Source organism: Pleurodeles waltl, chromosome 4_2, assembly GCF_031143425.1.
Source record: "Pleurodeles waltl isolate 20211129_DDA chromosome 4_2, aPleWal1.hap1.20221129, whole genome shotgun sequence".
Classification (NCBI taxonomy): domain Eukaryota; kingdom Metazoa; phylum Chordata; class Amphibia; order Caudata; family Salamandridae; genus Pleurodeles; species Pleurodeles waltl.
Window position 1 is genome coordinate 1,014,423,099 of NC_090443.1, and position 26,392 is coordinate 1,014,449,490.

Genomic DNA, 26,392 nt, shown 5'->3' on the forward strand with positions numbered 1-26,392 from the left:
TAGAGCAGCTCCAAAATTCACAGGCAACTGTTGAACAGCTGAAAGGCAGCAAAGTGAGCCAGGTAACTGACATGATGCATCCTTTCAATGAACCTCAGGGCATGATGCAGCAGCAATTGGAAAAATCTTGGGAGCATACCACCATTCCCAGGAGACCATGGGCCAGATACTGGCGAAGTTGCAGGAGACCCAGCGGCTGCAGGAGGGACAGTACCTGTAGATCAGGGAGGACCTGAAGGACATCCACACCACCCTGGTCACCATTGCAGGGGTGCTGGCAGACATGGCCAACACCATGAGGGAGGCAGTGGCACACCAACGGGCACCTGACATTAGCCAAACCGATGAACAGCCCTCCACCTCCGCTGACACTAGTAGACAAGAGGTACCGCCACAGGAACAACGGGCCACCAGCATCCCGCCCCCTGCAGAAAGAGAACCACCCCACAAACGGTCCCTGCGATCCAGGCAGAAGCCAGAGAACATTGACAAGACCCCCGCCAGGAAATAAGACTCTCCTGACTGTCACCCTTGTGTCCCACTCTGTCACCCTGTCCACCTTGAACTGCCATTGCTCCCCTTCCTATAGCCCCTTGGACAATGCACCTGTGATATTAATAGACTGGACTCCACCCTGGACTTTCCTCCATCAGCTACCCAGCCCATTGCAATACCTCCTCGACTTATTAGCACCCAAATAAACACCCTTGGAACAAATTCAAGTATGGAGTCCGTCAATTGTTTGACATATGTATTAGTTTCACAAACTGTAAACATTGCAATTCAAATGTACTGTAATATTTACATAGGTATGACCTCTACTGGGCAGCAGTAAACACACCAGGAGCCAGAGTGGGGCACAGAGATCTGAAATAGAGATGCCAAAGGGTACAGTAAGTGGCCATGAAAATAGGGAAATCAGGCTGCCATGTTCAATGTCAAACACAAAACTGCAATGGAAGGTGAAGTTACAGTGTCCTACCTGTGTGTCACTGGAAGTACTGTTGAATTAGTGTAGTTCTGTTATCCACATCTTCTTCCTCTGCCTCCTCTTCGTCACTGTCCACAGGCTCCACCGCTGCCACACTACCATCCCCAGGCTCATCCTCCTGAAGAAAAGGCACCTGGCGTCTCAAGGCCAGGTTGTGCAACATGCAATGATGATCTGGCACACCTTCTTGGGTGAGTAGTACAGGGATCCACCTGTCAGATGGAGGCACCGGAATCTGGACTTCAGGAGGCCAAAGGTTCGCTCAATGATCCTCTTTGGTCGCCCATGTGCTTCATTGTAACATTCCTCTGCCCTTGTCCTGGCATTCCTCACTGGGGTCAGTAGCCATGAGAGGTTGGGGTAACCAGAGTCACCTGCAAATATCGAGGGATACCTGTTAGCCACACACTCACCCTTAGGGCCAAACCCACACCCATATACCTACATCAACTGGGTGGTTACCATGGGTTTACCTATTAGCCACACATGGTGCCTCTGTCTGGAGTTGAGCCATCACATATGGGATGCTGCTACTCCTCAAGATAAAGGCATCATGCCCAGAGCCAGGATACTTTGCATTGACATGGGAGATGTACTGGTCCGACAAACACACTATCAGCACATTCAGACAGTGAAAGCTTTTTCTATTTCTGGTAGGATTATAAACCAAGTTACAAGAGTATGATTTCACCATCAAGCACATACCTGGTGGAAGGAATTTTAGGGTCGACTTTCTGTCATTTATGCCTGTCAAGGGCGAAACTAATGATTGTCAGGATTTGGAATGTGTTGTATTTGCCATTAATGCCTCTGAGTTCTCAGGTGGAAGTATCAGTAAAGTGGAATGGAATGGGTGAGTTATACCCAGGAAGACACTGTTTTGACTCTTGTCAAGCAATATATTTAAATGGTTGGCCACCAATAAGAAATATGGACAAGTGCTTGGTTCCTTTTGAGCAAATATCTTCTGAGCTGTCTTCAGAGAATAGTTTAATTACCAGTCAAGGGTAATTTGTGCCACCAACAAAATTGAGGTCCAGGTGAATTCTAAGTGCCCATGAAGGCTATCCTGGTATGTCTGGCAGAAAAAAAACATCAGAGGAAGTACTATTGGTGGCCAGGGATGGATGACCAAGTTGAGCATTTCATTAACAAGTGTTCGTATTGTTTTGTTTCTGATAAACATTGAAAAGTTACAAAAAGCAAAACTAATGTAAATTCCTTACCTGAAGGACTTTGGATTCAGTTAAGTATTGATTTCTCTGGATCTCACCAGAAACTTCCTGGTAACGTGAAATATATAATAGTTCTTACATACTATTATTCTAAGTGGGTTATATATGATTTTGTACAGATGCCCACTACTGATAATGTTATTGACTTTTTGGAGAAAACGATTACTACTGAGAGAAGCCCTAAAATGTTGGTTTCAGATAACGGTACTCATTTTGTTTCTGCAAAAATGACTGAATTTCTGAATAGGCATGGTATAAAGCATGAAAGAACAGCACTTTATTTTCCAGCGGAAAATGGGTTAGTATAAAGGTATAATAAATTTTTCAAGGAAGGAATTCAAACAGCCCTGGCTGCAAATATTGATGTTCGCATACACATTCGTGAAAAAGTCTGGAGTCATTTAAACACTCCTCACTCTAGTACTGGATTTTCACCATTTCTTTTGTTGAAGGGAAGAGAACCAAAAGCTATTCTTACCCCAAGTTGGAGTGTTGGGGATTTTCATATAGCACATGAAAAAAAAAAAGTAAGGCCTCTTCTAGTGTGGATGAGTGTGTCAATCGTAACTTTGAACCTAAGTATTAAAAGTCTTACGTAGAAATGACCTGGAATAAAGCTGTTAAAAACTTTGTGATAGGGGAATGGGTATTGGTAAAAAAAAATGAGAGGTTGGGGTAACCAGAGTCACCTGCAAATATCGAGGGATACCTGTTAGCCACACACTCACCCTTAGGGCCAAACCCACACCCATATACCTACATCAACTGGGTGGTTACCATGGGCTTACCTATTAGCCACACATGGTGCCTCCTTCTGGAGTTGAGACATCACATATGGGATGCTGCTACTCCTCAAGATAAAGGCATCATGCCCAGAGCCAGGATACTTTGCATTGACATGGAAGATGTACTGGTCCGCCAAACACACTATCAGCACATTCAGACAGTGAAAGCTTTTTCTATTTCTGAACACTTGTTCCTTTCTCCGGGTAGGGACAAATGCAATATGTGTGCCATCAATGGCACCAATGATGTTGGGGATATGTCTCAGTGCATAGAAGTCAGCCTTCAATGTGGCCAAATCCTCCACCTGGGGGAATACCATGTAGCTGCGCATGTGTTTCATCAGGGCAGACAACACTCTGATCAGCACGTTTGAGAACATATACTGTGACATCCCTGATGCCATGGCCACTGTCGCTTGGAAGGAACCACTGGCCAGGAAATGGAGCACTGACAGGATCTGCACTAGAGAGGGGGATACCTGTGGGGTGGCGGATAGCAGATATCAGGTCTGGCTCCAATTGGGCACACAGTTCTTGGATTGTGGCCCTAGGTAGGTTAGGATAATGTGCCTGTCCTCCATTGTCACCAGGTCCACCAGGGTTCTGTACACGGGGGGATGTATCCATCTCCTATTCATCCTCAGCGGTTGAACTCTAGGGTGAAAAACGGTGAGCAGAAGGTCATATTCACACATATTTCAACACTAATATGCAAATTTTGCTTTACAGAAACAGTATGTGAACTCGTAAGTCAGTTGATGTGCCAATGTCTGCTGTGATGCAGTTAGGTGCCATGGCCTGTGCCTTCCTGAAATGGCGGCTGTCTGACCTGTGAGGAGGGACAAGTGGAAATGAGGTAATTCCACTGGCGCTGTGCGCTGTTGCGGTCGGCGGTCGATGACTGCCGTGCAACACCGCATTGGTTATCATTGGGGCCTATGGGTTCCAGGAGCCAATGGCAATGTACGCTGGGGGTGACGGTACGCACCGCCACGGACGTGACCGCCATTTTCTATCTGTTCTCTCACTTGCTACTTGACCTTCAACAGGAGAGGACCTACACTGCAAGTGCTGCTGTGACCTGTGTCTGGAAGTGACAATGGCTCGAGTGTCTGAGGAAAGGGCCCCTGCCTTCACTTCGGAGGAGTTGGAGAGACTGGTGGATGGGGTCCTACCCCAGTACACTTTACTCTATGGTCCTCCAGACAAACAGGTTAGTACACTGTGAGCATGATGCGTGGGGCATGAATGTATGGATTGGTGTGTGTGTGTAAGCCTCGTGTAGCGAGTCCGAGGGGTCCTGGGCAGAGTGCTGCATGTATGGTGGTCAATGTCTGTGCGTAAGGGGATGAGTGGGATATGGTGGGCCATGAGTATGACAGTCTGGACGGTATGATTAATACCTTTTCTGCTATTTTTTTTCTGCAGGTCAGCGCCCATCAGAAAAAGGGTATCTGGTGTGCCATCGCCAAGAAGGTGCGGACCCTGGGGGTCTTTGACAGGCGGAGCACCCACTGCCGCAAACGGTGGGAGGACCTGTGCTGCTGGGCAAGGAAGAGGGCGGAGGCCCTGCTGGGGCTGGCCTCCCAACGAGGAAGGGGTGCCCGTCGTACCCTGACCCCCCTGATGTTCCACATCCTGGCGGTGGCCTATCCGGAGTTGGATGGGCGCTTGAAGGCATCACAGCAGCCACAAGGGGGTGAGTACAGATTCAGAATCATGACTTTGCATGAGTTGAGTTATTACCTGGGTGGGTAATGTTGGCTGTGGGTGCCCCTAGGCCAGGACGAACATGGCAGGGTATGTTCAATGATGGGCAAGCTCAGATGCACTCCAACCCCAATAATGTTAGTGGGCATCTACTACTGGGCAGGGTCCTGTGGGTTTCAGGTGTGCAGCTAATGGCGTTAGGCATTATACCCCATGGGCTGGTGACTAGCATTGTAACTGGTAGTGCATGGCCTAGTGCTTAGGGCTGTTCCCTGTGAGTTGTGTACGCCAACGGAAGTCATGTTGCTGGCACTGACCAAGTGTATCCTCTGTCTCTCCTCCCCCTTTTTGTTTAGTCACCCTGTCCTTGTGTGCATTAGCATCATCTGACGGAGAAGCAGCGGCACCGGCGACGGAGGGAGCTGCATCTCACATGGGCCTGGAGGCCGAATTCACCGATGGTGAAGGCACCAGTGGGACAGAGGGTGAGGGGAGCACCACGAAGGAGACAGGAGGAGACAGTACTGACAGTGACACCTCCTCCGATGGCAGCTCCCTGGCGGTGGCGGACACCTCTGTGCCCACCCCAACTACAGGTACAGCCGCCACCCCCGTACCAGCCCCACCCTCCCAGCAGCCACTCAGCGTGTTTCCAGTGCCCGCTCACCCAGGAGGGTGGGCATCTCCTTTGCCCCAGGCACCTCAGGTCCTGCCCCAGTCAGCCCTGCTGCCCTCAGTGAGGAGGCTATTGACGTCCTGAGATCCCTCTCTGTTGGGCAGTCAACCATACTGAATGCCATCCAGGGTGTAGCAGGGCATTTGCAACAAACAAATGCATACCTGGAAGGCATTCACTCTGGCGTGGCAGCCCAACAGAGAGCATCCCAGGCTCTGGCCAGCTCACTAATGGCAGCCATTGTCCCTGTCTCCAGCCTCCCCCCTCCAATTTCCTCTACCAAGTCCCAATCCCCTCAACCCCAACCTATCCCAAGCACACCTTCAGACCAGCAATCACCCAAATCAACACACAGAAGTCTCTCAGGCAAACACAAGCACCACACTTCATCTCACTGGCACTCACACAAGCACCATCCACATGCAGACACACCAACATTCACTGCCTCCACTGTGTCCCCCTCCTCCTCGTCGTCCACCTCCCTCCCAGTAGTGTCTCCACTCACACCTGCATGTACTACATCCTTATCCACTACCTCCATCACCAGCACGCCTATCACTACACGCCCCTCACTAGCAGTCACCACCTCCACATCCATGCACACGTCCCCTGTGTCCTCTCCCACTGTGTCTGTGACCCCTCCTCCCAAAGTACACAAACACAAGCACTCAGACACCCAACAGCCATCCACCTCACAACAGCATCCAGCCCATGCACCTGCACCCAAACACAGCAGACTGACACCTCCTACAACCACTCCCTCTTCCTCTACACCCAAACCTTCACCCTCTTCCCGCCCCAGTGTCCCTAAAAAGCTTTTCCTCTCCAACATTGACCTATTCCCTACCCCCCCCTGTCCTTCACCTCGGGCCAGGGTGGCCAGAACCCAGCCCAGTACCTCAGCCACCCAGTCCACGGCCACTGTGGTTTCTGCAGCAACTGCAGGTGTGAGAGGCTCCAAGGAGGCACCTGTCAGCCCAACCAGTGTGCCAGCACCACCTGCCAAGGACAAGAAGGGTCTGCCATCTAGCAAGAAGAGGACACCAGCCAGCAAAGGGAAGGAGGCACCACAATATGCCAAGGGCAGGAAGGGGCACACAACACCAGCCATGGCACTTCAGCCGTCCGAGGTTGCAGGTGAAGGCCTGGAGGCTACCACCACCACTGGCAGCACCGCCACTTGCACCGCGGCCAGCACCGCCACCTGCACCGCAGCCAGCACCGCCACATGCACTGCCGGCAGCAGCCCCAGTGGGCAGCCGTCCGAGGCTGCAGGTGAAGGCCTGGAGGCTACCACCACCACCACTGGCAGCACCGCCACCTGCATCGCGGCCAGCACCGCCACCTGCACCGCGGCCAGTACCGCCACATGCACCGCTGCCAGCAGCACCACTACCAGCAGCAGCAGCTCCAGTGGGCAGCTGTCCAAATCTGCAGGTGAAGGCCTGGAGGCTACCACCACCACTGACAGCATCGCTACCTGCAGCGCAACTGGCATCCACTGATCAGCCGTCACCGCCGGCGAGCAGTGTGTAGTGGTGTCTACATGTGCTGGAGTGCATCCTGGCCCCTGCAACACCTGTCGGTGTGACACACAGGTGAGAGACTGTGACCTTACCCCATCCAGGATGAAGCACACTGGGCACAAGGCCCCCTCCAGAACCAGTGGAAGAAGGCATCCACTCAGCCCCTCTTTGCCAGGATGAAGCACACTGGGCACAAGGCCCCCTCCAGAACCAGTGGAAGAAGGCATCCACTCAGCCCGTCCTTGCCAGGAGAAAGCACACTGGGCACAAGAACCCCTCCAGAACCAGTGGAAGAAGGCATCCACTCAGCCCCTCCTTGCCAGGTTGAAGCACACTGGGCACAAGGCCTCCTCCAGAACCAGTGGAAGAAGGCATCCTCTTGAGAGACTGTGGCTTTGCACTCCCCAGGACCAAACAGTGGGCAAACCACCCACTTGCGAGACTGTGGCTTTGCACTCCCCAGGACCAAGCAGTGGGCAAATCACCCACTAGAGAGACTGTGAATTTGTACTCCCCAGGACCAAGCAGTGGGCAAACCACCCACTAGAGAGACTGTGGCTTTGCACTCCCCAGGACCAAGCAGTGGGCAACCCACCCACTAGAGAGATTGTGGCTTTGCACTCCCCAGGACCAAGCAGTGGGCATGGAGCATCCTCCAGGCCAGTGGCGTTGTAACATCTTCCGGCTGAGGTACCCCCCATTCCCCGTCCCTGTGTGTTTTCAACCTGATGCCCCTGCAGTGTTCTCTCCGTATTGAGGCAGGAGTCAAGTGTGGCCTTGGCCTATGTGTTATGGCCCAGTGGGCCACGGACATTTTGGAGTGGGCATTGTCCCTTCTTTTGTACATAATGTTTATTGTTTAAGGACGTATATATCTAAAACTGTACTATTACACTCATTTTACTCCATTCCTTCCTTGCGTTATTCCTGAGGGTTACGGGGTGTATATGTAATGTTGTTGCATCTGTTTGTGTGTATGGTGTTGAGGGTGGGGGTGGGGGTGTTGCATGTTGTGTGTGTGTGTGTCACTCTCTTTTTCCTCCCCCCCTCCCTTGTGTGCTAGGTGTGGTACTCACCGTAGTCGTCTTCGCCGGCATTCGTGTTCCTGGTGTATGAGAAGGTACACCAGCATTGGAAAAATGTGCAGCTTGGGTTCCATGGTGTGGTGGTTCTTCCTTGAGTGTTGAGAGGTGAGTCGTTTCCCTTCAGTGTTCTGTTTCCGCCGTGCTTTCGATGGCATTGGTACCACCCTGGAAAAGGTGGCAGATAGGCGTGTTGTAATGCTGTGGGTGGTACATTGTCTTCCGCCTGGCTGTTGGCGGTTACCGCCGCGGTGTTTGTTGCTACCGCTGTGGCGGCAGGTGTGTTAAAGTGGCTGTTTGTGTTGGCGGTTTCCGCCATGGTCATGATTCCATTTTTTTTACCGCCGGCCTGTTGGCGGTGTTACCGCTGCTTTATCACCGACTGCCAGGGTTGTAATGAGGGCCTAAGTTTTCTGATCCTGCTCAAATAGTTAAAGTCAGATGCTCAGCAGTGTTACTTAAGAACCATGGATAGTGAAATAAAGGTGTTGTTGTGAGTACAAGACCTTTTCAAAACAATATCACAGAAAAAAAAAAATGTAATAGTAATCCAGAGGGGAGTCCTGTTGGATGGAATTTGAGTCATGATGCTACTGAGTTGAATTTTCAATCTGGAACAATCTCAAATAACTGAGAACAAGAGTCTGAGTACAATTCTGTTTATGATTCTGTAAATGAGGGCTCTTCAGTCAAAATTGCTGGGAGGAAGATTGTTGTACAATCTAAGTTTAAGGATTTTCAGTTGTATTAATTGTGTTTTGTGCGTTTATTTTTGAAAGGGGGGAGATGTTGGTTTGGGGGTTTTATTTGTGTTCTTACTACCGATTTAGTGCTGTACCCTGTTAAACATCCCTTTATGTTAGAGTTGTGTATTTTGGATTGATGTTGTGAGTTTTCTGTTTCCCTGGCTACTGCTGCGGTTCAGTTGGCCATTCCACCTGGGTTGTTCACCTGAGCAGCAGCATTTGCCTGCGGTTCCTGTCAGTCAGCCCTGCCAAGTGTCACGCATCTTGCATTAGAATAACGCATTTCCGAGATTGTCACACAAGCCCTGAAGTGCGGCAAAACCTTCTTGCTCCAGTTTCTCACTTTGCTGGGTAAGCTCTGAGTAGTGTTTAACAAAGGCCACAAGGTGGCTCTGATGTACAAAGGGAGGTATAGGACTCAATATATTACAATATTTATATGGTTTCCTCTTGCTTGATTTTCCTTGCAAGAAATGTCACTCATAGTTGTTGAAATGCCACTCATAATTACACTGAAATTATGAAACTGTCATACATAACAATCTGAAACCTTGGCAGCTTTGTGTCAGTACTTCCTGGGACTTTTAGCTTCTTTTAAGAAATAAACCTCTTCCACTTATTCTAGTCGTACCTCCAATAACCCAACAATGGGGCTGCACCTCCACTATCGCCATTTGCCGGGCTAGGTCTCACCTCTCTCTCATCAGCCAGGCTAGTTTGAGTCTGGTGCCATAGAAAGCACGGGACCCACATCTGGGCATACCCTTCCCACTTGGGGTGACAAATGCAAAAACAACAGGTGATGGACAGAATGCAGAACAAATCAAGCATTCACCCCCTGTCACAGTTCTGGGTTTAATCCATCAGTATTTTTGCTTGCCATGACATTCAGTTTGGACCCAGACATATGCAAATCAGTCTTGACCCTGTTCCCCATGGGAACAGTCCAGCCCGAACTGACAGGGCTGGACTGTTCCCATGGGGAACAGGGTGAAAACAGATTTGCATATGGCTGGATCCAAACTGGGGTGGCATGGTGAGAAAAAGAGTTGATGGATTAAACCCAGAACTGTGACTGGGGGTGAATGTTTGCTTGGTTCTGCATTCCGTCCATCATTTGTGTTTGTTTTCTTTTCTATCCCTGTGGGAAGGCAGTAGTCCTTCACTCGTCACAGAGTGGGATGGGTTCAGTAAGACTGCTGGCCCCTCCCCATTCTGTGATGAGGTGTCACTGATTGACACTTAGCCCTAGGCAATACAGGACTTAAAACTGAATTCCCCAGGTATGAGGCAATGGATGACGCTTTCACTTGTCATGAGGGGGCGGGGCTTGAGGCACTTTTGTCAGGCTGAGGAATTCCTTTGAAATCCTTTTTCTGGCAAAGTTCAGCTCAGGTAGCTGGGATCCTGCATATTTCGCGCATGTCTCGCTCCTGGCTGCCTGACCTGAACCACGAGAGTGTCTGTTAGGCTGACCTTTGTTCAGCCTGACAGACACTCTTCTTGCCTGGAAAAGGGTGGGGGCGCCCCCCTCAACCCGTACAGAAGAACCACAGCTGCATTCTGAGTGACCGTCTGCTACACCTGGAGATTGGTCATGACCTCCAGGATAAATTAAGGGACATATAACCACTTGGGGATAAGTCCATATAGCAGATATAATGTCTGATCTCTGGTATCTCCCTCTCTCCCCTGGAGCCCTCAAGTTGTTACGGCTCCAGTACAGTTAGTGCCAAGTGGTCAATTAATAAGAGTTTGTGGGAAGTGTAGTTCTGTGCCGAAACGTGACTGCTATTTAAAGTTAAAGCAAGAAAAAGAGCATAAAAGGAGTGCTCCCAAGTTGTCATAAATGTCAGTAAGAATCCACCTTAGCTCTTCAGTTCCCACACTTTACAATGGATTGTTTCACCCACTGGCATCCTTATTTCTTTCATATCCAGAAGTGAAAAGGTTAGTGCTAAAGATCACTGCTGGGGAGCTGAGGAGAACAAGGGGTAAGGGGGCCAGTCCACAACAACATATTTGAATTGCACATGTTCTCCGGGGCTGTAATCCACCCATATGAAGGCTGTGTACCCTACCTTCAACCAGCTGTCAGGATGGCCGAGCGGTCTAAGGCGCTGCGTTCAGGTCGCAGTCTCCCCTGGAGGCGTGGGTTCGAATCCCACTTCTGACAAGATTGTTTTATTTTGCTTCGTTTATTGTATATATTTCCGACTTTACATTGACGTACCGTGGAGCACGTGGTTCCCAACCTATGAGCGCGCGTTCGCTTTCCAAATTTGAGACAAGCATCACAACGTAACTCATCAGCTGCATTTTTGATACTGTCCATATATTGAAGGCTGTTATTAAAAAAAATCGGGTGAATTCACTAACCCCATATAACAACAAATAAATTAATTCCCAGCGTGGCTCGTTTCCGCCACGGACTTCCACTGAATGAAACACGTGGGGTTTGGGGTAGTTTCTTTTTTTCTTTCTTTAACTTTCATTCCGCGATCTGCCACAAGGTGGCGCGCCAGTCTTATACAAATCACCCCGTGGACTCTGCAGCGGAGTGCAGGAGGTTTCCCTGAAACCTGAGTTGGCAAGAGATGGAATAAGCTTTAGTGGCTGCTGCCACGGGAATGCCCGATGCTTCTGCCACAGGACAAAGGGCCTCTTGTGCCTGAATGGGAAGACAGCTGTTCCCAGCGCCGACCTACAGGCAGCTGCACATTCTCATATGTGGAAAAACTGCAGATCTACCCACACTCACAAACTCGCCAACCTTGACGATCTACGGCGCAGACTACGGGTTTTTACGTTTTCGGTCACCTACCGATTTTGCAAAACAGTTTTTTAATGCCTGTTGCCAGCCTGTGAGTCCATCAGATAGCATTTTCTTATGTGCCCTGAACTGCTTTCAGCTGCGAACTAAGGCAGGCTTTTATTTACAGCTGTGTTATTTTTATGTCACATTTCAATTCGGATTTTATTCCGCGTTTCTGGGAGTTTCTCATTAAAACTTCACTCATGGCAGGCATTTTATGTTTAGTGATATCATGTGGGCCTGAAACCACTCAGCATTCCCTCAAATCTATATCTGATTTTGAATGAATGATTTATTGCACAGATAATAAAATCCAATACAATTAAAACAATAAATGAAAAACAATCAATAATACATTTGCAATTGAATGTTGAATACATACTAAAAACACTGCGTCATTTAAATGCACATACCATAGTAAGAAACATTCCTACATAATAATAGAAAACCTGCAGTAAAAAAAAGGCCGGCCTGGAGTGACGTCATTGGCACAGTGGCCTTGAGACGTCAGTTCCGGTCATTAAATTAAATTGCATAGTAGCTGTTTTGACGCCCGAAAAGCCTACCTCTTTTTCGACACAGAATGTTGGCAGATATTGATCCTGGGTTTAAAAACAGGACTCACTGACAGTCACCCACGCATCAGCAGTTAAGAACCCGTACATGTCAATAGACCCCATTCAGGTGGGAGACTCACTAACGTCAAAGCCAAAAATGTCTTTACTTTAGGTGTCTCTGTCAAGTAATACACAAGTGGAAGAGGTAAGTATGATGTTTATTGCACCACTCCAGAGAAGCGTCCCACTCCTGGATCAGCAGAGAACAACTGCCGGACCGAGAGTGGAATGTTACATACATACACATCATAACAATGCACGCGTTGCCATGAATACAAAGTGGCAACCACGCGCGCACGACATAACACATCTCCCTTTTCTTAATAACCAAAATATATAAACATTCAAAGAAAAACAATCAAAATAAAAATAATGAAATCTAAAGAACAGTCAACGAAAATAATGCAGATCTAATTAACATAGTCATCTAGCCATTTTGGTTTACATCTATTCCTTTTACATTTGGTAACATAGTTATCATCAAGTATATTTGGAGATGAAGACTTGGCTCCGGACTCTTTGAATAACATGTTACTGTTCAAGGAATTATTCTCCTCATGTCTATGAGGCTCAAAATCCAGGTCATTTTGTTCTACTACTAAATCTTGAGCCTCATGACCCCCACTCTCCTCATTGCAATTTGACCTTCTCGATTCAATTACTGGGTCAAAGTCCAGAAAAGTCCCACGCTCACCTTGGCTATTAGTAGGATACACCCACTCATTACCTTTTAATATGGCAATGCGTCTGAAATTCCAGACTCTACCATCAGATATATATCAGGGTCTCCGGGGCTAGCACGCCACGGGTAGGTGTCTCAAATCGAGGACGCCTATACAAAAAAGCAATAGGCTGGATCGTGCTACTCCCCAAGGGGCCCCCCACACGAAGAGGGCGGGGCGACCTTTTTTTGTTTCAGACTCTTGACGAGACAGTTCACACAAATGTAAGTGACTGTTACCTATTTCTCACACACATAATTAGATAGTGTTTTCTTTTGTATATAGCCAGGAGAAGTCTAGTTTGATCTAGGTCCTGATGAAGCGTTAGAGGATCTTTCACGACCAAATTACGCGAAACATGTTGACCAGACCCTAGGGGTCAGGTGACAATTTCCCAGTACTCCAGGCTTTTAAAGTGGTTGAGCATTACTCTCATTTTCCACTTAAGTATGTTTTTAATCTTGATCGTAACCCCTTTGGATAACCAGTAAACAGATTAGTTTAGGGGTTTCTAATCAATCTTAAATCCTTCTACTCTCCTGCCATATTGAGTGTCTGACCTTTATGAATTAACGGCAGCCACCATATATTAAAAGATCTCCGGCAAAGAGCCCCCGAAAGGGGAGCCCGTCAGATATTGCACCAGCCGGTCTGACGAGGAGCTTCCCGATGATGAAGCATGACACCCTTTCGGGTGTGTGAGGGCTCTAGCTCCTAAACTTTAATTGTTCACCCTAGAGTTAGGAACAGTGTACTTTTTTGTAACGGTTATAAACATTGGGAGTACGTACACTGGACCTTCAATTCTCCCGATCCCTCTCTTTGTTGATACTTCTACCATCAGATAACCTGACCGCATTTCTTAACACTTCAATTACCCTGAAAGGTTTGGAATATTGACTTTCTCCCTTCCTGACCTTCCAAGGTTTCTTAGTTTTAACTAGCATCCCTACCTTTACACTATGGGTGTGCTTGTTACTACAGTTTTGCTCAAATTTAGTTTGATAACGCTCATGAGTGTTACTTAATTTGTTTCTTACAACATCTAAGTCCATGGTAACTACAGGATCCTCAAACAACCAAGAAGGATTAACTTTAGTTCTAGCAATTCTCCCTCTCATAATCTCGAAGGGAGTACATCCAGTCATTTCATTTAACGTAATACGATACATCCACACTGTTTTAAGGACTTGTAATTCCCAGTTCTCATCCGCTATACCTTCAGATTGAATTGCCCCTTTAAGCACTCTGTTAAATCGTTCGATAAAACCATTGCCACTGGGATTGTATAAAGAGGTAGTACAATGTCTAATTCCAACTCTACTGAAATATTCCTTAGCTTTTTTGATGTAAATTGTACTCCATTGTAGGTGATAATCCTGGAGGGAATACCTTCATCAGTAAAAATCCTGTCTAAAAATTTTAGAACAGCATCAGAGTCTACCCTATTTACAATTTCAACCACCGGCCATTTTGAAAAAACATCTATAGCTGCGATGATATATTTACTATTAATGCCAATGGGGCCCATAATATCCAATGCAATGACTTCCCAAGGATTCTTGGGGTTACAAGAAAAGTACTCATTGGGTTTCAAAGTTTTTAAAGATTTGTCGGCATTAGCACATTTTACACAATCTCTAACACACCTTTCAATGAAGATATCGTAACCAGGCCACCAAAATAATTTTTTAACAGATTGTTTGGTTCTAACGATGCCTCCATGACCCTCATGGCATTGTAAAGTAATAGATTTCCTAAGGTTAGTCGTGGAATAGCTCTATCACCCCTCCATAGTATACTTTTGAAGTGAGACAATTCATTCCTAACTTCCCAAAAATTCCTCAAATTAGGGCTCAGATCTTTCTTCTCTGGCCATCCCTCAACCATGTACTTCAAAACTTCTTGAATTATAGCATCCTTGGAATACTCCTCAATCCACGACTGTTGGTTGATAAAAGGAATATCTTCATCGTGTAACCAGGCAATATGGTAGTCATCCCAATCAGATTCAGTTTCATGTTTACCACTTAAAGGCATTCTGGAAAGGAAATCAGCTGACACATTATCCTTACCAGGAACATAAGATACATTGTAAAGAAAATCTTGGAGTCTCATGGATAACCTGGCAATACGTGCCAAAGCCTTGGCCATCCCTTTAGTGGTGAGTAATTTAACCAAAGGTTTGTGATCACTACGAATTTCACAATGTTTGCCCCAGACAAATGCTCTAAAATGCTCCAAAGCCCACACGCACGCCAATGTTTCTCTTTCTATCACAGAATATTTACCTTCTGCGTCAGTCAGAGACCTAGAAGCATAGGCAATTAAATTTTCACTGCCATCACTCTTTCTCTGAGACAATATTGCACCTAAACCTTTCGAGCTGGCATCGGTGGTAACAATGCTAGGCAAATTGGGATCAAAACCTGACAGAGGAACAGTATTAGCAATAGCTGTTTTAATGTTTCTGAATTCATAATCACACTCCTTACACCAATTAAATTTGCTACCGTTCTTGAGTAACTGTCTTATGTGGAATGTTTTTCAGGAAAAATTCATAATGTATTTGGAGTAAAACTCTGTGAGACCAAGAAAAGACTTTACATCATCTTTACAACTGGGTTCCGGCGCTAAACGTATTGCATCAATTAAATCAGGTTTGGGCCTAATTCCCTCCTCACTCAACACGTGACCCAAATACGTAACACTCCTGACAGCGAATTTGCACTTCGAAAATTTGACTGTCAAACCTCTTTCATTTAGGATACTTAATACACGATCCAACAAGTGATCATGTTCGATTTTATCTCTGCCATGGATTAGGATGTCATCTTGAAAGCAATGTACGTTGGGCATGTTACCAAATAATGAATGCATGAGTCTCTGAAAAACAGCAGCAGCAGAGGCCAAACCAAAAGGCATCCTCTTGTATTGGAAACATCCAAAAGGAGTAATGAATGCTGTATAGTTTTTTGAATCTTGGTGTAACACAATCTGATGGTAAACGGCCGAAAGATCTATGGTGGAAAACAGTTTTGCGTCTTTAATTGTGGAAAGCATTTCTGAAATGCGTGGTAAAGGAAACTGGTCAACAAGAATGTTGTCATTAAGATGACGTAAATCAATACACAATCTAATTTTGCCATCGGAACGTCTAGCAACTACAATGGGAAAAACCCACTCAGAAGATTCAATCTTTTCTATAATGTCTGCACTCACTAAAGCATTTAATTCCTTCTCAACTTCACATCTAACAGTTAAGGGTATGTTCCTTACTTTGAAAATCTTGGGTGAAGAATTATCCTTGAGCACAATTTTGTGTACAAAATCAGTTAACTTGCCAATACTATCATTAAAGACTTTAGGGAATTTTTTTTTAAGGGAACTAGATCCAGATTCGCACACATCGACTACCATCACTGGATCAGGACTATTGGGATTCAATATGATATCTAAACTGCCTTGATCTTGCCAACCTAAAATTGCAGGACCTCTCTTCGCAACATACAATTTGCATAAACTAGATCTATCTTTGAATTCAAACCAACAAGTGGTAAATCCTACTTAATCAATTTTCTCACCCGAAAATCCTTCAGGAGCGATATCAGGAAGGACTAGAATATCCCCTAATTTCTTTTGAAATTTATCAAACCACAACTGTTCATTAATAATAGTGTAAGGTGAGCCAGAATCTACATACATTTGGACTTCAATTCCACCAATAGTCATCATACAAATAGGTTTCTTCCTGACTTTCACAGAATCAACATTTAGGACTGATTTGTTATTACTTCTGATGTTTAGAACAAACTTATTGTCATCATTTTTTTCCCATGGTAAAGTATCATCACACTCTTTCTCTACAAATTTGACTTCATTGAAGAGTTTCTTCCTACACACCTTAGAAAAATGTCCAACCACCCCGCATGAAGAACATTTCTGTTTTAATGCAGGACACAATTTGTTATTTGCTAAATGTGAGCTGCTGCCACAACGGAAACATTTAAGGTGTTCACTAGAAGTGCCCTTAACTACTTCTGTTTTTTTGCATGTATTCTGCCCTCGAATTTTAGAATGAACTTTATTTACACTCTCATCCAACTTAGGTTCTTTGAGTATGACTTTAGCACTCCTAGAAGACATTTCAGCTTTCCTGAAAATGTCAAGAATTTGTTGTAAGCTAGCATCTCCATTAACCCATAACCTTTCTTGAACAGAAGAATCATTAACGTGCATAACAATTTGATCTCTGATTAATTCTTCTTGTAATTGTCCAAAATTGCAATCTAACGATAACGTTCTAAGAGCAGCAAGATAATCATCAATAGTCTCATCAATTTCTTGTTTCCTGTGGAAAAATTTGTATCTTAGAATACCAATACATACTTTCGGGGAAAAATAATGGTCAAAAACACTGATAGCACTATCAAATGCATTTTGATCCCCTTCTCCGCCCCCAGCTTTAGTTGCTTAGTTGTATGCCTTTAAACCTTCCGGGCCAACACAATGCAAGAAAATCCTTTTCTTTTGTTGGGGAGGCATGTCACCTTGGATATCAATAGTATCAATGTAATTGAGAAAGAATGCTTTCCATTCTGGCCACTTCATGCAAGGAGCGCCACCTGCAGGCCAGAACGATTGTGGAGGAGGAAGAAAAAAACTCTGGGCACACATATTGCTAATGCGTGCTTCGAAGGTTGATCAGATAAGTTAAGTGAAGTAGCAATGACTACAATGGCACAGCGCGTGCACGCAGCAGAGTCAAGGTGTTCCTGCGTAGTTAACCGTCCGGCAGTCACTGGTTGAACTGCTTTAGAACGAAAGTAAATGGACGTAATAAATGTGGCGTAAAACACCAGATGATAGAGAAAAAAATAAATAAATAATAATAAATCCTCTGAGATTGTAGTAGCACGAATGAAGAGTTCAATGAAATGCACAGGACGTCCAACGACGGCATTCAGTTGACAGGCATCCACTGTTGCTAAATGATGTGCAAGAAGGGCACACGTCACTAGGTATCCAAACAACTGGAAGAACGCAATGAAAACTTCCAATAGCGGCAAATTCGCACTATACAGCGCGGGACATAAGTCTCTAAAAAAAAAACAAGTAAAAGAGAAAATGCAGCTAAACTTACGGCACAGTAAACTTGAAGAGAAGGAGCCGTCAGCAGGAACAACGATGAAGGAGTGATGGAAAAGAAATCCAGGAGGAAGAAAAAAAAAACAAAAAAACAGAAGACATTGTAAAAAAAAACGCTGGAGGAGAACGAAGAGAGAACCTGGAATGTGGGTTCGGGGAGTGGTGCAGCTCGTCGCCACTTGTCAAGTAATACACAAGTGGAAGAGGTAAGTATGATGTTTATTGCACCACTCCAGAGAAGCGTCCCACTCCTGGATCAGCAGAGAACAACTGCCGGACCGAGAGTGGAACGTTACATACATACACATCATAACAATGCACGCGTTGCCTTGAACACAAAGTGGCAACCACGCGTGCACGACATAACAGTCTCTCGCCTAAAATTGACTCCGCTTAAATATAAACCAATGGGGAAAGTACATTACCCGGTTTGTTTTTTCAAAATCTCCCACTTCCCAGTTAGAAAATGTTGGCATATATGAGTACCACCCTAACGGACAAAAAAAAGCGTGGGCGCTATTTCACTTTCATCCCTAAATGCTGACAAGTGACGCAAACAAGAGCAACACTCTACAGGCCATCTCAGCTGGTGGTGAGATCAAGGGAGGAAATTCTCTGCTAGCAAAAGTAATATATTCAAATAAACAAAGAAGATGGATTTGGGGTAATGAGATTACTGGTAAGCAATGGAGCATTACCTCCTCAATAAGTCACTCAACTGAGTTTACTATGCGGATGGACATGAGCCAGTGCTTAATTTGTAAATAAAAAGGTGCCGGTGCCCAAAGCCCCCCTCTTAAACACGCGGCTGCTGCAATTAAATGTGCAAACACAGAATACTGAGGCAGCATAACCCTGAAGCCATCTCGGACCTCTACAATCCATTTAAAACCATTCCCTGCCCCTTTAACTCACACCTGCCGTTTTCTGCTTTTGCTCTTTGTGACGCTTTTTCATTTTTCCCTTCCTCCGTCTTTCCCAAACGTGTCTTTTGATCGCAGCAAATGCTTGAGGCAGTAGACTAAGCACCGGACCTCAAAAATAAGTGCTGGTGCTCAGCACCGGAAACAACAAGCACAAATTAAGCACTGACATGAGCCCACTTTTGCTTTATCGAAAAAGAAACCACCAGACAGGAGAGCCAGGACGCGTAAGTTATTCAAGGAAAGTGTAGCAACTCACACCTCTCAAAGTAGATAAAAAAAGAAAAGAGAACACTTGAGTGCCAATTTTCGCCCTTGTTGTCTCTGAACACAAGATGATAGCAGAGGGTATCATCCTGTGTAGCAGTATCACAAGTATACTTCAGCGACATAGCAGCACCATCCTCCTGGAGGTCTTTCAGACAGTACCCTCAGGGCACACCTCAGCACCAAATGATAGGCCTGAGAGGCAGAAGCCACCTCTCAACATAGCAGTGGGAAGGTTGAGACTCTGTAGAGCAGCTCCAAAATTCACAGGCAGCAACGTGAGGCAGGTAAGTGACATGGCACATTGTTGTGGCCTCTTTCTATCTTATGCATTCTCCCTACTACCTTAATGTTCCCTGCTACTCAGCCAGTGAGTGAGGTCATAGTATGGTTGGAATGTTGACAGTGTTTGGGCTTAGATGAGTGGACAGTTGGAGTGAGAAGGGCTGAGCTGCAGGATGCTGCTCCTGGTGGGGCTTTATCTGTAACCTTCAACTAAGCTAATAAACCTACTTCTTTTATAATCTACGAGCATCCATCATTGAATACAACACTGGTGACGATTTAAGGAAGAACCAACACGTGAAAAAAAGAAAGAAACTGAACCTACAGAAAATCTAAGGAGGAACTAGATTACAGAGGAAAACCAAGAGAAGAGAGATTGAAAACCTAAGAGAAAAATGGAAAACAAAAGAGACGGAAGGGAAGAAGAATGCTCTGGAAGCCCCACCAGTGTCTTTTCTACCAGACAGCCTGTACTCAACAGAAGTTAGAGGGCGAGTGACCTGTTTAACTTCAAGGCAAGCTGTTTAGTCTACTAGGTATGCAGCAAACAGGGAGTGCAGTGGCCTGAAGATTGAGAAGGTGGGCTGCTCAGCTGTGCATGGAGCCAGACCTGTTGTACCTGCTTGTATGAACTGGGCATATTGAGGAAATGGTCTGCTGAACTGCCTGTGTACAGAGTTAAAAATGTATGGCACTAAACATTTGGTAACCTAGTAGAAAGTCAGATGGAGGAACAACTGGTGTCAGCATTTAAACACTATCTGAAGAGTGATCAGTGAACCTGGGCTGCAGCCGCTTGAAGCACTGTCCTTAGGGCACACATTGTGAGTAACATTTACAGTCTACCTGTTGACTGGGTTGCTGAGTTTCCCCATCTCTTATTCTACAAGAGATATCATTGGGTACCTGATCTGTTTCCAGGAAGTTTTCTGAGAGGAAGACTACAGCGCCGACCTGGCACATGGGAACAGCTCATGTGCAGTGAAGAACATGTGTGCCAATTTTTCATATGAGGATAAAGAACTGTGCGTTCATTTAAATGGGATAAACTGTACAGTGGCAATGTATTCGGGTGAGAAGTCGCTCACCGGTGTGGAGTATTGAATATTTTTTAACTTTAGGTTTACTGTCATGTGCATTTTACTCAATACCATACATTGCTTGAGTATATTTTTCAATACTGCTACCCTCTATTTTAAAGATGCATTGGTTTGAATTGAGTAATGTTATGTTTATGCTGACATTGTTTGCTGCTGCTGAAATTAATTTTTATTGCTGTATTGAATTGAGAAATGTTATGCCGTTACTGACATGTTTTAAAGTTGCTGAGTCGTGGCATGTATGTTACGCATGGGAGGTGCACCCTAATGCTATTTTAGCATGAAATTTTGCTTACCATATTTTGCGTGTGCATATTGGCCTGAAGTTTTAAAGCCATTCTTGATTTTAGAGATGTATAATTTGAGGTTGGATGCTAGAGTCACGTGCAGAGTGACATTCTTATGTTGTGATATTAGTATTTTGATCCATATTTGGGATTGTGTTTTTGACCATCCTTCCTAAGGGGTTAAGGATGTGGGGGCAGTGTGTTAAGCCCAATGTTAATGGGGATACACCCCAGTGATATGTGTCAATCCTTCCTATGGGGTTAAGGATGTGGGGGCAGTGTGTTAAGCCCAATGTTAAGGGAGGTACACCCCAGTGATGCGTGTCAATCTTTCCTATGGGGTTAAGGATGTGGGGGCAGTGTGTTAAGCCCAATGTCAAGGGGGGGTACACCCCAGTGATATTTGTAAATCCTTCCTATGGGGTTAAGGATGCAGGGCAGTGTTTTAGGCCCAATGTTAAGGGGGTAGGTAGTTACATCCCATTGCAGTATAGGGTAGGTGAAACCCTGGTCCTGTTCGAGTATAGGGTGATGGGAGTATGTGATTACACCTCAGTGCAGTAGAGGGTAGGTGAAACCCTGGTTCTGTTTAAGTGAATGGTGATAGGGGTACATGTTTACACCCCAATGCAGTGGAGGGTAGGTGAGACCCTGGTTCTCTTTAAGTGAATGGTGATGGGATAGGTGGTTACACCCCAATGCAGTAGAGGTGAAATAAACTCTAGTCCTGTTGAGTGTTGAGTTGTGGAAGGCAACAGGTTGGTCCTGTTATAGTGTGCATGATGTGGAGGGGAACAGGTAGTTAGTGTTCTCTGTTGGGTGAGCAGGGAAGTTTTGTGTTATTTGTACACTTGTATTGTAAATTTGTGGAACATATTGATTAACTGTTTTTTACCTTCTTACATCCCATTGGAGTATTGAAGTTATGCAGAGTGAGCGTTTGTTAACCTGTACTGTTTATTTCGATGGGGTGGTACTCAGTTTTGGAGGAAGGTTGATGAAGGGTGTTTTGCCGTTTTCCGTTCTGTTGAATATGTTTTGTTAAGGGGAGAGATGTGTTGTGGCCTCTTTGTATCTTATGCATTCTCCCTACTACCTTAATGTTCCCTGCTATTCAGCTAGTGAGTGTGAGGTCATAGTATGGTTGGAATGTTGACAGTGTTTGTGCTTGGATGAGTGGACAGTTGGAGTGAGAAGGGCTGAGCTGCAGGATGCTGCTCCTGGTGGGGCTTTATCTGTAACCTTCAACTAAGTTAATAAACCTACTTCTTTTATAATCTACGAGCATCCATCTTTGATTACAACACACATCCTTTCAATGAACCTCAGGGCATGCTGCAGCAGCAACTGGAAAAATGTTTAGAAAAAGTGGCTGTCAAAGCAAGGATGAAACAAGTACTATTTTTTATTTATTGATTTATGTTTTTTGTGAAGCGCTTCAATCATCCCCAGGGGGGGTATCAGGGTGCTGAGAACGCGAATCTCTCGAAATATATAGGGCGCTTTTTATTACAAATCTGGTTTAAGATGAAAGTAGAAGAGTTAGTGAGGGAAGAGCCAGGATTTAGCCTTTTTCTGAATGTTACGTGTTCCTCCATGAGCCGAATATCCAGTGGCAGTAAATTCCAACGCTGCTGCTAAGTGGGGGAAAGTGCGGCCACCTGACCTTACTTTTTATGGGCGAGCACGAAGCGCTCCGTCCATTCTGTAACCTCTCTCTGGGCTTCGAACCATGCCCATGCCACGTCAGTCACTTACATTGGTTCGTGGGCTTGCCTTTTAAAATCCGCTTGCTTTCATTTGTGAAAGGCATGCATACGTCATGCCTTTTCCGGTGTTTAGCCCACCTACACGGCACTGGCAAAGTCTAAAAAACATACGAGGCTCGATGTTTTCAGCCTGAAGTCCGGACGACTTTATCTGTTTATTTTCCACGCAGCGCGATCGCGCTGCATTTTTTTTTGCTTTACAACGCTAATAGCTCTAACAAACAAATGCAAGACCCGTTTCATTGAAAATGCTTATTTAAACTGTGTTGTTTTAGCTAGTGCTAGGTTCTGAGATCTCAGATTACGGGATGGTCTATAAAATTCAAGTTGGAGCAGAGAATCTTTGTGCCAGAAGTGTATAGTGCCTTTTGCGCGCAGCAGAGAATTTTGAACTTAGAGCGCTTGCACATAGGCAGTCAGATTGGAGTTTATAAGCAAGCTAAAGCTGAGCTAAATTAATCTTTGCTATAAATGAGTCTGGCTGCTGCATTTTGAATAACCTGGAGGCGGGAGAACAGATAATCCGCCATACCAGTGTAACGCGCATTCCCGTAGTTTAAACGGCTCATTACTAAAGCCTGTACTATGGTTCTGCGCAAGTCCACAGGAATCTACTGAGTTTCTGCAACAGTTTAAGTTGCCAAATCATTTACCACAAGTGGAGATGACTTGCTCTTGCATCAACAGAGAATTTTCAATCAGAATGTTGAGATTTTTTGCTACATTTTTGGGCTCGGGGGCTGAGCCGAGGGCGGGCGGCCACCAGGAAAAATTCTAGCTCTTTTGGGCTCTCTGTTTTTTCAGCATTCAGTTTCAGGAAGTGTGCCCTCATCCAGCTTGACACCTCTATCAGGGCCAGCGTTAGCACTGGTGGTGCGACAATCATTTTTGGCACCCTATTATGACCTCTTCCTCAAATTCCCTCACCGCCACCAGGCAAAGGGGCCCCTCATCTCTCCACAGCCCCCATCTCACATACATTTCATTTATTTTAAAGCACTGGTAAAGGATGGCTTTACTAATAAGAATGTATATCTATCCAAAAGAACCTTTTTTAGCAACTCTGGGAATAGATAATGAAAGACTGAAGAAAACCAAACATAACATCCTAGACTACTTTATGCAGTTTGCATGCAGCTCTTTGATGACAATTTGTAACAATCACTGTTCTATGTAAGGGCTTTGTCTTATGAACAGGGCTGATAAAAGGATTGACAAAATCATTGTGTCAACAATCAACTGTGACAGAAGCATGAACCCACCCAGCTATCCATATAAAATACAGATCTGTATTTTGCACAGTAGGCGTTCTTTGCAGCAGGTATATTAACCCCCTGCACTCCTTCATGGTGAGTCAAAACTGCCACTAGAAAACTCCTATCTCTTTCTCAAGCAGGAACATGAATCACAAGAGTTATCTTGGCATTTATATTGGTGTCTAAAAGCTGGGCACACAAGGAACTCTGCAGGCGGTGTTTTTAAATTGTAAGTGCTAAACACATATTCTCCCCTGAGGTCAGCGCCCCTTTCCCCAGGACAGCGCCCAGTGCGGTCGCACCAGTTGCAATGCCCTACATCCAGCCCTTAGCACTATGATGTGGTGAATAAGCCAGGGCAGGTTCTGATTAAATAATGCGTGGTCATCATTCCAAATGTACTCTAGGTATCTTTAAACACAATGTCAAATCCTCATGGCCAGTGTGTGGCATGCTTTATCCCTAGGCTGGCTTCTATGCATCCTTCTCTGTGGAGAAGGATGTTTGGGCCCCACAGGTGTAGAGTGTATGGCAATAAACTGAGAACTCGAAATATTATAAGTTCTATGCTACCCTACTCCTGTCTCGGATCACCCCCCACACTCTTATCTATGATGATGCTGCCCATACTTTGAGGAAGAAAAGGGGGACAAACCATTAATGTCAGCATTGTTGGGTGTATCATCATCAAACTGACCTAAACATTAAGACTGTGTGAGGGGGAGAGTAGAGACTTTTATTGGTTTCCCCATCTCAACACCCAGGTCAGACAGGAATACATATGCCTCTTAATGTCTTCAGTCATACTGAGGCAAACATGTCCCACATGTTTGAATCAACCCCGGCTGAGAGCCAAGGGCGTAGCTTGGTCAGTATGATTGGAGGTGGGGATGTTAGCTTCAGATTTCCCGACAATCACTGGGGCACATGATGGTAAAATACATTATACAACAAGCAGCTGCACGAGAGGGGTTAAAGAGGCCATGGAAAGGGAGGGGAGTTCGGATTGGTAGGTATACTAAGTGAGAGAGAGCACATTATTCTGTGAAATAACCAACATTTTTTAAGTCTTTACAAGCAGAGAGAGGGAGAAAGTGTGTGTGTGTTTTGTCGTGTGTAAAAATTGCTGGTGAAATCCAACAGACACCTCACCATACCTGACTGAAAGCACCTGCACCCAACTATTTATCACAAACTATATTTATTAGGGGGGTGTAACAGCCCCCACCCCCGAAGCTACGCCCCTGCTGAAAGCTGAAGTAGATGTTAGAGAGGAAGGTGGAAATGGAAGGAAGGAAGGAACCCTGGTGTCCAGGTGGTAGATTTTAGGGAGGTGATGTGGTTACAGTTTGCCAGGAAGCAGTCAGTACACCGCAAGACTTTGCTGTGGAAACATATATTCTGGTCTCTGGTCAGTACTGTTCCTGGAAAAGATCGCTGAATACAGCAAAGAGGTCTTGTAGAACCAGAACTACTTCCCAAACAGAGCTGGCCTGTGTTCTAAGCTCATCTATTGTAAAGACTAAGGCAGGTTCTGGCATTCTGCATGGACACACTCTGGCCTGTGCATTACAGATTGTGCTATTTTTTCAATCAATCTCAGCTTCTGAGTGAAGATCATATTTTCTATCAATTTGGTCGTAAACCACTGCTTTGATCTTGGTCAGGATGATTTGCATCCAGGCAAATCGTTCCTAGAAGAGGCTTAATGAATGAGCATTTACTTTCTTTTGGCATGGTCCCAGGCGTGAGTGATGAATCGTTTATTGTTTGTATGGTTTCTGTGAAGAATTGTATACGATGGAGTTCCTTGTAGATTGTGTGAGGCTCACATATGCTTGGGATCCAGATGCTATGCCACTTGATATTAGTTCTTAAACGATTTGTTATAACAAAGACGAGGCATCCAAGTGGACTGTTTTACTTGTTAAAGGTTGCAGGTTGGGTTGGAGGTGCAAGTTATTCGAAGGTGTCTTTGAGCTCAGGTTATTGTGCTATTCTTTTGTTTCACCTGAGCAAGTTGTTGGGTTCTTGAATTCAGTGCTTTATGGTTGTGTTTAGAGTGGTCTGGAAGGAGTGTGGCCCAAGATGCACATCTAAAAGTCCTCCACAAGAGGCATTACCTAACACATACGAAATAGAATCCTGTGCAAACACAAATAGTGTCTTTGTTGACAAAGAATAACCAAAATCAACTGACAAGATATTTCACATTTTAAGTAGTATGATTACCGTGGGCCACAAGCAACGCACCACTTGACAAAGTAAGTTTAAAAGTAAGTGGTGACTTGATTCTTTGCCACTCTAGCCTTTGTGACTCTTGATTATAAAGGGAATAACTTGGTTGCTTCGTTCACATGTCAGACAGGTCACCTCTGATACGTGTGTTGCAGCCCTGGAGTGTGACAATCAAGCATGTACAGTTTATATTTTTCTTTTGCAGTCAAATAGC

At 45.3% G+C, this 26,392-nt stretch overlaps 1 non-coding gene across 1 annotated transcript; it reads left to right on the top strand.

Moving 5' to 3' along the window:
- The first annotated feature begins 10,844 nt into the window (after positions 1-10,844).
- TRNAL-CAG (transfer RNA leucine (anticodon CAG)) lies at positions 10,845-10,927 on the top strand. Its single transcript has one exon. It is a non-coding gene; the product is annotated as a tRNA-Leu (tRNA).
- The last annotated feature ends 15,465 nt before the right edge of the window (positions 10,928-26,392 follow it).